Source organism: Bufo bufo, chromosome 2, assembly GCF_905171765.1.
Source record: "Bufo bufo chromosome 2, aBufBuf1.1, whole genome shotgun sequence".
Taxonomy (NCBI): Eukaryota; Metazoa; Chordata; class Amphibia; order Anura; family Bufonidae; genus Bufo; species Bufo bufo.
In genome coordinates, this window is record NC_053390.1 from 666555719 (window position 1) to 666570296 (window position 14578).

Here is a 14578-nt window from a genome sequence, read left to right on the forward strand (position 1 = left end):
AACAATCTTCGGGGACAGTGAGGGTCACTGGTATTTGGTTTGAGGGTCAGTTTTCTGGGATAGAACTATGGAAATATTCAGGGTAAGCTAGAATCAGGATCAGTTATTGTATGTTCGCTATGCTTCGTTTCTTTATCTATCTAGTTCATTACCTGTCATCATCTGTCTGTTTTATAACCTGACTGACATCTCTATCTGTTTGTGGCATCATCCATTTATCATCATCTTTCAGTTCCTGTCATCCATCTTTGAGTTTCTATTGCTGAATATTTGTCACCTGCCAGCGTTGACATGTGCTTCAGAATATTATTCATGCGGCCATTTGGTTGTCCTAAAATTTGGACTTACTGTAAGTCCAGCAGGTAGTGGTAGACACTGGTTGTATCCTAGATAGGTGATGGCTATAGATGAAGTCCAGTTCTGCAGTCTTGTTAACAACCAGTGTGATTGCAATGACCAGTATTGAAATACAATGTAACAATGTATATATATATATTTATATATATATATATATATATATATACACTGCTCAAAAAAATAAAGGGAACACAAAAATAACACATCCTAGATCTGAATTAATTAAATATTCTTCTGAAATACTTTGTTCTTTACATAGTTGAATGTGCTGACAACAAAATCACACAAAAATAAAAAAAATGGAAATCAAATTTTTCAACCCATGGAGGTCTGGATTTGGAGTCACACTCAAAATTAAAGTGGAAAAACACACTACAGGCTGATCCAACTTTGATGTAATGTCCATAAAATAAGTCAAAATGAGGCTCAGTAGTGTGTGTGGCCTCCACGTGCCTGTATTACCTCCCTACAACGCCTGTGCATGCTCCTGATGAGGTTGCGGACGGTCTCCTGAGGGATCTCCTCCCAGACCTGGACTAAAGCATCTGCCAACTCCTGGACAGTCTGTGGTGCAACGTGACGTTGGTGGATAGAGCGAGACATGATGTCCCAGATGTGCTCAATTGGATTCAGGTCTGGGGAACGGGCGGGCCAGTCCATAGCATCAATGCCTTCATCTTGCAGGAACTGCTGACACACTCCAGTCACATGAGGTCTAGCATTGTCTTGCATTAGGAGGAACCCAGGGCCAACCGCACCAGCATATGGTCTCACAAGGGGTCTGAGGATCTCATCTCGGTACCTAATGGCAGTCAGGCTACCTCTGGCGAGCACATGGAGGGCTGTGCGGCCCTCCAAAGAAATGCAACCCCACACCATTACTGACCCAATGCCAAACCGGTCATGCTGGAGGATGTTGCAGGCAGCATAACGTTCTCCACGGCGTCTCAAGACTCTGTCACGTCTGTCACATGTGCTCAGTATGAACCTGCTTTCATCTGTGAAGAGCACAGGGCGCCAGTGGCGAATTTGCCAATCTTGGTGTTCTCTGGCAAATGCCAAACGTCCCGCACCGTGTTGGGCTGTAAGCACAACCCCCACCTGTGGACGTCGGGCCCTCATATCACCCTCATGGAGTCTGTTTCTGACCGTTTGAGCAGACACATGCACATTTGTGGCCTGCTGGAGGTCATTTTGCAGGGCTCTGGCAGTGCTCCTCCTGTTCCTCCTTGCACAAAGGCGGAGGTAGCGGTCCTGCTGCTGGGTTGTTGCCCTCCTACGGCCTCCTCCACATCTCCTGATGTACTGGCCTGTCTCCTGGTAGCGCCTCCATGCTCTGGACACTACGCTGACAGACACAGCAAACCTTCTTGCCACAGCTCGCATTGATGTGCCATCCTGGATAAGCTGCACTACCTGAGCCACTTGTGTGGGTTCTAGACTCCGTCTCATGCTACCACTAGAGTGAAAGCACCGCCAGCATTCAAAAGTGACCAAAACATCAGCCAGGAAGCATAGGAACTGAGAATTGGTCTGTGGTCACCACCTGCAGAACCACTCCTTTATTGGGGGTGTCTTGCTAATTGCCTTTAATTTCCACCTGTTGTCTATCCCATTTGCACAACAGCATGTGAAATTGATTGTCACTCAGTGTTGCTTCCTAAGTGGACAGTTTGATTTCACAGAAGTGTGATTGACTTGGAGTTACATTGTGTTGTTTAAGTGTTCCCTTTATTTTTTTGAGCAGTGTATATATATATATATATACACTCACCTAAAGAATTATTAGGAACACCTGTTCTATTTCTCATTAATGCAATTATCTAGTCAACCAATCACATGGCAGTTGCTTCAATGCATTTAGGGGTGTGGTCCTGGTCAAGACAATCTCCTGAACTCCAAACTGAATGTCAGAATGGGAAAGAAAGGTGATTTAAGCAATTTTGAGCGTGGCATGGTTGTTGGTGCCAGACGGGCCGGTCTGAGTATTTCACAATCTGCTCAGTTACTCGGATTTTCACGCACAACCATTTCTAGGGTTTACAAAGAATGGTGTGAAAAGGGAAAAACATCCAGTATGCGGCAGTCCTGTGGGCAAAAATGCCTTGTGGATGCTAGAGGTCAGAGGAGAATGGGCCGACTGATTCAAGCTGATAGAAGAGCAACGTTGACTGAAATAACCACTCGTTACAACCGAGGAATGCAGCAAAGCATTTGTGAAGCCACAACACGCACAACCTTGAGGCGGATGGGCTACAACAGCAGAAGACCCCACCGGGTATCACTCATCTCCACTACAAATAGGAAAAAGAGGCTACAATTTGCACGAGCTCACCAAAATTGGACTGTTGAAGACTGGAAAAATGTTGCCTGGTCTGATAAGTCTCGATTTCTGTTGAGACATTCAAATTGTAGAGTCCGAATTTGGCATAAACAGAATGAGAACATGTATCCATCCTCTGATGGCTACTTCCAGCAGGATAATGCACCATGTCACAAAGCTCGAATCATTTCAAATTGGTTTCTTGAACATGACAATGAGTTCACTGTACTAAAATGGCCCCCACAGTCACCAGATCTCAACCCAATAGTGCATCTTTGGGATGTGGTGGAATGGGAGCTTCGTGCCCTGGATGTGCATCCCTCAAATCTCCATCAACTGCAAGATGCTATCCTATTAATATGGGCCAACATTTCTAAAGAATGCTATCAGCACCTTGTTGAATCAATGCCACGTAGAATTAAGGCAGTTCTGAAGCAAAAGGGGGTCCAACACCGTATTAGTATGGTGTTCCTAATAATTCTTTAGGTGAGTGTATATACAGTACAGACCAAAAGTTTGGACACACCTTCTCATTCAAAGAGTTTTCTTTATTTTCATGACTATGAAGGCATCAAAACTATGAATTAACACATGTGGAATTATATACATAGCAAACAAGTGTGAAACAACTGAAAATATGTCATACTCTAGGTTCTTCAAAGTAGCCACTTTTTGCTTTGATTACTGCTTTGCACACTCTTGGCATTCTCTTGATGAGCTTCAAGAGGTAGTCCCCTGAAATGGTCTTCCAACAGTCTTGAAGGAGTTCCCAGAGATGCTTAGCACTTGTTGGCCCTTTTGCCTTCACTCTGCGGTCCAGCTCACCCCAAACCATCTCGATTGGGTTCAGGTCCGGTGACTGTGGAGGCCAGGTCATCTGGCGCAGCACCCCATCACTCTCCTTCATGGTCAAATAGCCCTTACTTTCAAAGTTTTCCCAACTTTTTGGCTGACTGACTGACCTTCATTTCTTAAAGTAATGATGGCCACTCATTTTTCTTTACTTAGCTGCTTTTTTTCTTGCCATAATACAAATTCTAACAGTCTATTCAGTAGGACTATCAGCTGTGTATCCACCTGACTTCTCCTCAACGCAACTGATGGTCCCAACCCCATTTATAAGGCAAGAAATCCCACTTATTAAACCTGGCAGGGCACACCTGTGAAGTGAAAACCATTTCAGGGGACTACCTCTTGAGGATGCCAAGAGTGTGCAAAGCAGTAATCAAAGCAAAAGGTGGCTACTTTGAAGAACCTAGAATATGACATATTTTCAGTTGTTTCACACTTGTTTGTTATGTATATAATTCCACATGTGTTAATTCATAGTTTTGATGCCTTAAGTGTGAATCTACAATTTTCATAGTCATGAAAATAAAGAAAACTCTTTGAATGAGAAGGTGTGTCCAAACTTTTGGTCTGTACTGTATATAAAGTCTATACATTGCAACAATATGTGGTGGCCAATCAGTAATATGTGGTGGCCAATCAAGGCTGATACATACTAACAATTAAAATAAAGATAATAACATTCTCAGAGAGTAGCAATAGTAGTACAAAAGCCAGTGCAAGGACCCAATCTCAGAAGGACATTTGACAAAGTCATTCCATCATTATGCACTTTGGCATTGAAACTTCTTTATTTTCATGACTAACTTCACTGACATACATAATGAGAAAAAGCTATGCAGCTTGGATCATGTGCAAAATTTAATTCAAACGCACACACATCATATAACTTGCTTTTGTGATCCAGAACTGGCTATGTAGCGATACCTTGCATTAGGAGGCCACACGATCAGGTTTCTGCATGCAGTTTTGGAAGGCAAAATGAACAGTGGATCATAAAAGGAGAGAAAGTATAAAGGATAAATACAACTTTTCCTTTTTTTTAAATTGACTCCTGGTTTTCGTTGTTACAACGGCATGTAGAAACCTGACTGTGTGTCCACACTGTAATAAAAGACATCTAAATTACAATCTGATTCTGTAAAAAAAAGAAATAGGGACCAGAACTCTTTTGGTGTCATGCATAGGTAATGCTGGATCAGAGCAGTATATAATGACCTATTGTAAGCTTGGCCAGAGGTAGATACTCTCAAGGCTTTCAAATCATTGACATGGCAGACTGTCTAGGGACACATCTTTTGGACAGTGCAAATGGTAATGCCCACTTGTCAATGTATTTAAACATTTTGAGGAGGAATTAGAAAACAAAATATTAATGCCCAGTGATAAAAAAAAATTGCTTCAGAATTTTATTTAGTGGAAAATGCAAGGATTTATTAAAACGGACAATCAGAAATAGGGAATTTTACTTTTAAAATGTTAAGAAACTTTTGGCAAGATGGATGGAAGTGGCACAATACTGTCGCATATTTACTGCTAATGAAAATGGGCTTTTAAGAGCATATAATGAACAAATACCAATGAGCATTATCAACAATACATTTGTCGGACGCAAACTGTGTAATTTGATGAAACAGCCATCAAGTTAGAGGCAAATGAGGTAGGAGTAAGCTATGTATCAGGACCTGACTGTTCTCTACATGTTATAATTCCTGTGAAAATGTTAGTGTTAATAATATATATGATCAGAAGGCAGAAAGTGGAAAGAACAGCAGAAAATCTTAATTCTTTTCAAAACCTGAAAGCGCCCATGTGTGATAATTGTTTCATGGGTAGAGGAGAGCTCAGAAGATTGGGCATCTAGGGAAAATTAGACACTTGATAGACAACTCTCTTTTTACAAGACATTCTAAGATGTAGGGTTAGAATTGCATTAAAAGAAAGTCTGTTGGTTTTCTAAATTTAGTCGTTTTGGTGAGTAATTGTGCATATCCACATCCATTCAGATAGTATGTTGAGTGACTTACCTACACAATACAGTGCTTCTTAAAGTAGTTGTCCAGAGTTTTTTAACTAATGGCTTATACTTAGGATAGGCCATCACTACCTGATCGTCGGGAGACACCCTGCATCCCCGCAGATCAGCTGTTCTGTGTAGCTCTGTTGACAGATGTCAGCACCGGAGAGACAAAGCATCTGGAATATTGTAGTGGTGGCAGCTTGAAGTCAATGCAAGGATAGGCCATAGCTTAAACACTGGAAACCGGCAAGTTGATCAAAAGGAAGACAAAAACCTCATGAGATGGAAGTCAATTTTAGGGGGGGAAATTCCTTCCCTTATATACTTCTTTTGATGCACCCCATAATCTTATCTGCCTTGGCAGCAGCTGCCTGATACTTGCTGTCCACTAAAATTGCCAAGTCTTTTTCCATGTCAGTGTTACCCAGTGTTTTACCATTTAGTAAGTTCTAGTGTCATGTATTTTTCCTTTCCATGTGCATATGTCACTAACTTGAGATCTCCAGCTTTGGCGAGAGACATGCTGCTTAGCCATGCCCCTTGGTGATACAACAGCGTCATTAGCAACTAAATGTAATGATCTTTCTACCCACAGCGGGCGTGTTCTGGAGGAGTCTAGCAGTGGGCTGATTGTTCAGATGATCTCTCCTGTGTGCTGTGTTCTGACTAATGGAGGGCCGAGTCATAGACCTATCAGGTTCTGATCCTGGGACTTGGCATTCTATTCAAACCCCTGCTGGCAATACACCCTTGCCAGTTATAGGTTTTCCTTGCTGTGCTACAGTTGCTATTTAGCGGTTTGTATTGTTGCTATTGGATTTTACTTTGGCTCGTCTTGGACTTCTCTCTGCTCTGTGATCTGGTACTGTATTGTCCTCCTGGCTTTGTCCTTTTCCTGCACAATCTTTCTCTGTGTTTTTGCCTGTTCTGGGTTCCAGTTGCGTGAACAGGTCCCTGCAGTTTTTACTGTGGGTGCTTGGTTTGACTCCCTGCACTTTCCAGCTTAGGGACGGTCAACCAGTTGTGGGCTTTCCGCTTAGAACTTGCTCTGCAAGTAGGCAGGGACAGGCGGTTGGGTGCAAGTTAGGACCTAATACTGACTCCTGAAGTACCCCACTAGTGACAGTGACCCAATCTGAATATGTGCCATTAATAACAACACTCTATTTTCTATCAATGAGCCAGTTACTTGCCCACATACACGCATTGTCCTCCAATCCAAGCATTCTCATTTTATGAGGCACATGTTATATGGCACATCAAATGCTTTAGAGAAGTTAAGATATATGACATCCATTGACTTGCCACAGTCAAGTCTACAACTTACCTCCTCATAAAAACTGATTTAATTAGTCTGACAGGACTGATCCCTCATGAAGCAATGCTGATATGGCGTTATTCGCTTTTTTTTTATTGAGGTATTCCAGAACAGCATCTCTTAGAAAACCCTAAAACAGTTTACCCACAACAGATTTTAAACTTACCGATCTATAGTTTCCAGGCTCTGTGTTTGATCTATTTTGCATATTGGCACCACATTTGCTAAGCGACAATCCTATGGAACACTCCCTGTCATTACAGAGTTCTTAAACATCAGAAATAAGGGTCTGTTTTTGACAGTACTTAATTCTCTTAGGATATGGGGTGTATGCCATCTGGATCTGGTGATTTGTCTATTTTAATCTGTTTAGGACAGTTCATTTGCCTCAGTGAATACAGTGGAGAAAAAATCTTTATAGCTATGCTTTGTCCTCATTGCTCTCTACAACTCCTCTCTTATCACTCTGCAAGGGGCCAACAATTTCTGGTTTAAAATTTTTACCATTTATATAATTGAAGGACATTTTAGGATTAGTTTTACTCTCTTTGGCAATCAATCTCTCTGTCTCCAGAATGACTGCTTTTATCTGTCTTTTACATATTATATATTTTTTCCTTATAATTTTCATTGCTTCCTCACTGACTTACTCTTTTAATGATTTAAATGCTTTCTTTACATGTTACATTTCTATTTGTCCACATTGTTTTTTTTTTTTCTTGTTTCTCACCCTTTTATTCCCATATGGTATGTACATCTCACAATTAGAGTTTCAGATGGCTTTAAAAATATTCCATCCCTTTTCCTGAGGATGTTGTGCTAGTTAGTGAGGCTAATGGCCTCTTTTAGCTGGTCAAATTGTGCTTTTTGGAAGTTTGGTGCTTTTGTTCCTCCCTGATGAAACACTCTTTTGAATGATAATTGGAAGGTTATTATTTTATAATCGCTATTTCCCAGGTGTCTCCATTCTGCATATCTGTTGCTCTGTCAGGTCTATTGGTTAGTACTAAGTCCAGTGTGGCTGTCCCTCTAGTCGGGTCCTGAACCAGTTGGGAAATGTAATTGTCTTTGGTTATTGCGAATAACATGTTTCCTTTATGAGATCTACAGGTTTCAGTTTCCCAGTTTATATCTAGTTAGTTGAAGTCCACCATAATAACAACCTCATTATGATTTGCTGCCTTATCTATTCCCTTGGTAGTAGATTTTCTGTGGACTCTGATATATTTGGTGGCTTATAACAACCCCCTATCAGTATTTTATTATTGTTTTGGCCTCCTTGTATTTCTACCCACAGTGACTCCACATGTTCATTTCCCTGACTTGTATCTTCCCATAGGGTAGGCTTTAGACAGAACTTTACATAGAGGCAAACGCCTCCCCCTTTAGTGTTTTTACAATCCTTTCTAAACAGACTATAACGATGTATGTTAACTGCCCAGTCATAGCTATCGTCTAGCCATGTCTCCTTTATTCCCATTATGTCATAATCCTCCTCAGACATTACTACTTCCAGTTCACTAGTTTTATTAGTCAGGCTTCTGTTAGTTTCTTATCCTACAAGTTATGAACTGTTCTACGCTATCTGCCCTATCTTCACTTCCTATAATGTAAATAACCCCCCTTATCCCTACTTTAAACACTCCTCCAACATTCTCACCGAATACAGCTGCACCTTCCACATTGAGGTGAAGCCTGTATCCAAAACCATCCTTTCTACACCAGTTCTTAATCTCCCCCTGCCTTTTTGTGTGGCTTGTGGTGCCCTAAAAAGTTCATTCAAAATTTTTACCTTACTGTATATGATTTTCATTTGCTTCAAATTCATCAAGAAACAATCAGTTATTTCTGCTAAATAAAAATCATATATAGGAAATATAGAGGAATGAAAGCATGTACACACATTGAAATACCTATTTTTATTAAGATGAATTAATTATGAAAGAAAAGTAAAATAAAAAGAAACATAATGCAAAAATTCTGTATAAAAAACTCTTAGAACATCTCTAAAAAAAATAATGTTCCTCGTCTCCCTAATCTGCATATTGTTTCATATTTCTTTATATTGTAAATTGGACATGAAATTGCATTATAATGAACCCAACTGACAGCCATATATTAAAGGGTGCACTTAAAGTGTAACTGTCGTTCCAGTTATTTTTAACCTCTTTACTACCCACACTGTACATATACAGTGCTGGAGCAAAGCGCAAACAGTAGAGAACCGCGGCTAATGACTGTGACTGGCAATAATGCCGATTGTGGTCATTAAAGCCTTTAGATGCCTTGATCAAGTAAGATCACGACATCTAAAAGGTGAAAAACCCAGAAGCTTGAGCATCTGGGCTTTTTACCAGCATCCTCTGTGGCCAATGAGGATGCCGGTAATTAATTTCAATGCGCTGGGTCTCTCTGAAGAGACCCAGGGCATTGAAGTTGCAATTCTTATTTTGGCCAACATAAGAAATGAGCAATTCTGTACAAAAAATGGATTTAAAAAACTCCTAGGCTAAAATCCGAGCTTCAAAATCATAAAAAGTAAAAGCAAAATGTTAAAATATATAAAATATAAAATGAAAATTAAAAGTTTAAATCACCCCCCCTTTCCCTAGAATAAACAATAAATACATAAATAACGAAAAATATAAACATCATGGTATATCACCACGAATAAAAACACCCATACTATTAAAATATAAAAATATTTTTTGGATTCTGTGAATGGTGTAACAGAAAAAAGGGTCAAAATGGCCAATTTGCCATTTTTTCATAATTTCTCTTACCCAAAAAACTGCAATAGAATGTGATCAAAAAGTCACACACTCCAAAAAGGTATCAATAAAAACTACAGATTGCCATGCAAAAATGAGCCCCCAAACAGCTCAGTAGATATAACTATAAAAAAAAAAACGTTATGGGGATCAGAATATGGTGATGTAAAAAAATAATTTTTTTCAAAGTTTCAATTTATTTTTATATTATTTAGACATAAAAACCTATACATATGTGGTTTGGTTGTAATCGTACTGACTCAGAGAATGAAGAGCACAGGTCAGAACACTGTGGGAACAAAACCCATATAACGGTGGAAGAATTGTCTTTTTCCAATTCGTCCCGATTTGGATTTTTTTTTCCCGCTTCCCACTACATTGTATGGCATATTAAATGGTGGCATTAGAAAATACAACTTGTCCCACACAAAATAAGCTCTCATTCAGCTATGTGAGCAGAACAATAAAAAAGTTCAAGGAAGATAGAGAAGAACAGTGAAAACGCAAAAATTAAAAAACCTCTGGTATCCTAAGGGATAATATACAGTGGTGCTCAAATGTTTATGAAGCTTTAAAAATGTTTTATAATTCTGCAAACATTTGACATAAAACTTTATCAGATTTTAACACATGTCTTGAAAGTATATTTAAAAGGATACAAAACAGTGCATCGAGTGGCACCATGTGTAAATATGATCTCTGTCAAGAACCAGCGGGTGTGAACCCACTTGTGCCACGTGTCCTACCTCTTCTAAGAGCATTGTCTAAGTGAACCCTTCGATCTTCACAGTACCCCTGAGGGTGGGGATAGACTTTCCGGAGGGGAACACCAGGTCGGTACCTCTTGAGAAGGATAGGCACATGAGGCAGCTGGTCCTGGCGGACCAGGAGGTATCTCAGAAAGGTACCAGAGGTACAGGCATTGTCAGCAGGCTGAGTCGGTACCAGGAGAAACAGTGCAGGACCGAAGGATGAGGCAGAGGCGAAGTCAGGCAGACAAAAGGTCAGGGCAGGCGTCACAGGTACAGGTCAGGCAATCCGGATCGGCAATAGGATAGTCAAGGCAAGCAGGCAGGGATCAAATGGGTAGCAGAATCCAGAAACACAAGTACGAGTCAGGAACACAGGAACACAAGCAGAAATAAGGAACCTTAGCAGGACACAAGGACATTGACACTGAGGCATCTGGGAAGGGGGTTGAGCCAGTTATATATGTGCAGGAGGGCTAGGATTGGTCAGTGAGGTCACATGACCTAACCTATAAAGCACAGGCAGTGACGCGCGCTGGCCCTTAAGGAAGTGCTGCAGGAAACAAGCAGCAAGCATGCTGTGGCCAGGGCTAAGAGGAAACTGTGGATGAGATCCCAGAACAACAGTACCTACACAGACAGAGCCCAGGACTGCAGCGGTGAATGGGAAGCACTGGCCGCAGATCACAGCTGAACATGGTGCCCAGGACCGCAGTGGTAAGCAGGGGAACAGCGGCCCACAGCAGCCGCTCTTACAATCTCACAAATAATAACTTTTTCCATTTCAGGGCATTTACATCGCCATATATTTGAATATTTCTGATTGGTCATTACACAATTCTCATAATTAAAATTATTAAAACATCTTTCGACTTTCGACTTTTGCAATAATAAATGTACTTCCATTTAGGTGATTGTTAAGTTATGCATAGTATATTTTTATGATTGCTTGCCATTCTAATGACTAGTTGCTGGTGATACCAAGATATTATCCACTATGGCTTATACAGGGGGAAGGAGAAAGGAAACACCTCTCTGATCTCTTTATATCCTAATAAAGCACATAGATTATGGGAATAATTTAAGACCAGAATTTTAGACACCGGTCTTAATAACCCCTGCGCTGGCGGTGGATCTGCTGAAGTTATGTAGAGGTGCCAGCCTCTACATAACTTCGACACATCCATCGCCAGTCAATCTACATCAGCTTACTTGCTGGCGTAGATTTAGAACATTTTCCAGGCCTGGAAAATGATAAGTGAGATGGGCCTTCCCAGCCCACACCACAGCCCCTTTTTTACACTTGGCGTGAGCATGGAGAAGTCACAGATTGCAGGGCAGAAAAATGGAATATAGCATCTTTTAGGTCATAAAACACAATTATATTAGGAAACTTTATATATACAGTATATATAAATATATATATTCCCTAATTTGCCTATTGGAATTGAGAACATAATATCATAACACAGATTGTGATTGCTAATAGACTGAAAATAAGCTTCTTAAAATTTTATTTGCCCTGTTTTATTATGAGCTCAGGCTCATATAGAAAGTGAGGGGAAATATATTAGAGAATCGCTTTGAATGTTAAAGGTCAACCTACAGTTTAATAAAGCTTCTGAGGAAAATGGAGAATTGCTTTTATTTCTTTTGTACCATATGAAGCTTTCTATAAAAAGACGCAACTTTGCCAGAGTTTCATGGGTTTTGTTTTTACAGCATACCCTAAGCGGTAAAACTGACCTGTTACCTTTATTCTGCTGGTCAAAACGATTACAGCAATGTCACATTTATATAGTTTTTCTTGTGTTTTAATACATAAAAAAATAAAACCTTTGAATAAAATGTTTTTTTCTTTGCATTGCCATATTCTGTCTAACTTTTTAAATTCAAACTTTTTTATATTTACATCTACAGAGTTTTGCGAGGGCTCATTTTTGCAGGGTAGTCTGTAGTTTTTTATTGATACCATTTTGAAGTGTGTAACTTTTTGATCACCTTTTTATTCAATTTTTATGGGAGGTAAAGTGACAAAAAAATGACAAATCAGCAATTTAGATTTTTTTTTCCCATTACAGTGCTCACCGTACAGGAAAAAAAATTTTTTTTTAATATTAAGGGCATTTTGTGACATGGCAATACCTATTATATTATTTTTTTTATTGTTTATTGTTATTCTTAATATGGAGAAAGGGGGTGATTTAAATATATATATATATTTATATATATATATATATAAATTAGACAAAGTTAAATCATTTCAGAACTTTTTCCACCTTTAATGTGACCTATAAACAGTACAACTCAATTGAAAAACAAACTGAAATCTTTTAGTTAGAGGGAAGAAAAAACATAAAAAATTTAATAATATGGTTGCATAAGTGTACACACCCTTAAACTAATACTTTGTTGAAGCACCTTTTATTACAGCACTCAGTCTTTTTGGTAATGAGTTTATCAGCATGGCACATTTTGACTTGGCAAGATTTGCCTACTCTTCTTTGCAAAAACACTCCAAATCTGTCAGATTGCGAGGGCATCTCCTGTGCACAGCCCTCTTCAGATCACCCCACAGATTTTCAAACGGACTCAGGTCTGGGCTCTGGCTGGGCCATTCCCAAACTTGAATGTTCTTCTGGCAAAGCCATTCTTTTGTTGTTTTGGATGTATGCTTTGGGTCGTTGTCATGCTGAAAGATGAAGTTCCTATTCATGTTCAGCTTTCTAGCAGAAGCCTGAAGGTTTTGTGCCAATATTGACTGGTATTTGGAACTGTTCATAATTCCCTCTAGCTTAACTAAGGCCCCAGTTTCAGCTGAAGAAAAACAGCCCCAAAGCATGATTCTGCCACCACCATGCTTCACTGTGGGTATGGTGTTCTTTTGGTGATGTGCAGTGTTGTTTTTGCCCCACTGTATATACATATATAAAAAGTCTACACACCCCTGTTAAAATGTCAGGTTTTTGTAATGTAAAAAAATGAGACAAAGATAAATCATTTCAGAACTTTCTTCACCTTTAATGTGACCTATAAACTGTACCACTCAATTGAAAAACAAACTGAAATCTTTTGGGTGGAGGGAAGAAAAAAAAAAAAAAAAACATGTGGTTGCATAAGTGTGCACAGCCTCTTATAATTTGGGATGTAGCTGTGTTCAGAATTAAGCAATCACATTCAAAATCATGTTAAATAGGAGTCAGCATACACCTGCCATCATTTAAAGTGCCTCTGATTAACCCCAAATAAATTTCAACTGCTCTAGTTGGTCTTTCCAGAAATTTTCTTAGTCGCATCCCACAGCAAAAGCCATGGTCCACAGAGAGCTTCCAAAGCATCCGAGGGATCTCATTGTTAAAATGTATCAATCAGGAAAAGGGCACAAAATAATTTCCAAGGCATTAGATATACCATGGAACACAGTAAAGACAGTCATCATCAAGTGGAGAAAATATGGCACAACAGTGACATTACCAAGAACTGGACGTCCCTCCAAAATTGATGAAAAGACAAGAAGAAAACTGGTCTGAGAGGCTAACAAGAGGCCTAAAGCAACATTAAAGGAGCTGCAGGAATATCTGGCAAGTACTGGCTGTGTGGTACATGTGACAACAATCTCTCGTATTCTTCATGTCCGGGCTATGGGGTAGAGTGGCAAGACAAAAGCCTTTGCTTATGAAAAAAAACATCCAAGCCAGTCTACATTTTGCAAAAACACATCTGAAGTCTCCCAAAAGCATGTGGGAAAAGGTGTTATGGTCTGATGAAACCAAGGTTGAATTTTTTGGCCATAATTCCAAAAGATATGTTTGGCGCAAAAACAGCACTGCACATCACCAAAAGAACACCATACCCACAGTGAAGCATGGTGGTGGCAGCATCATGCTTTGGGGCTAGACTTAGGCTTAGTTAAGCTAGAAGGAATTATGAACAGTTTCAAATACCAGTCAATATTGGCACAAAACCTTCAGGCTTCTGCTAGAAAGCTGAACATGAATAGAAACTTCATCTTTCAGCATGACAATGACCCAAAGCATACATCCAAATAAACAAAGGAATGGCTTTACCATAAGAACATTAAAGTTTTGGAATGGCGCAGCCAGAGCCCAGACCTGAATCCGATTGAAAATCTGTGGGGTGATCTGAAGAGGGCTGTGCACAGGAGATGCCCTCGCAATCTGACAGATTTGG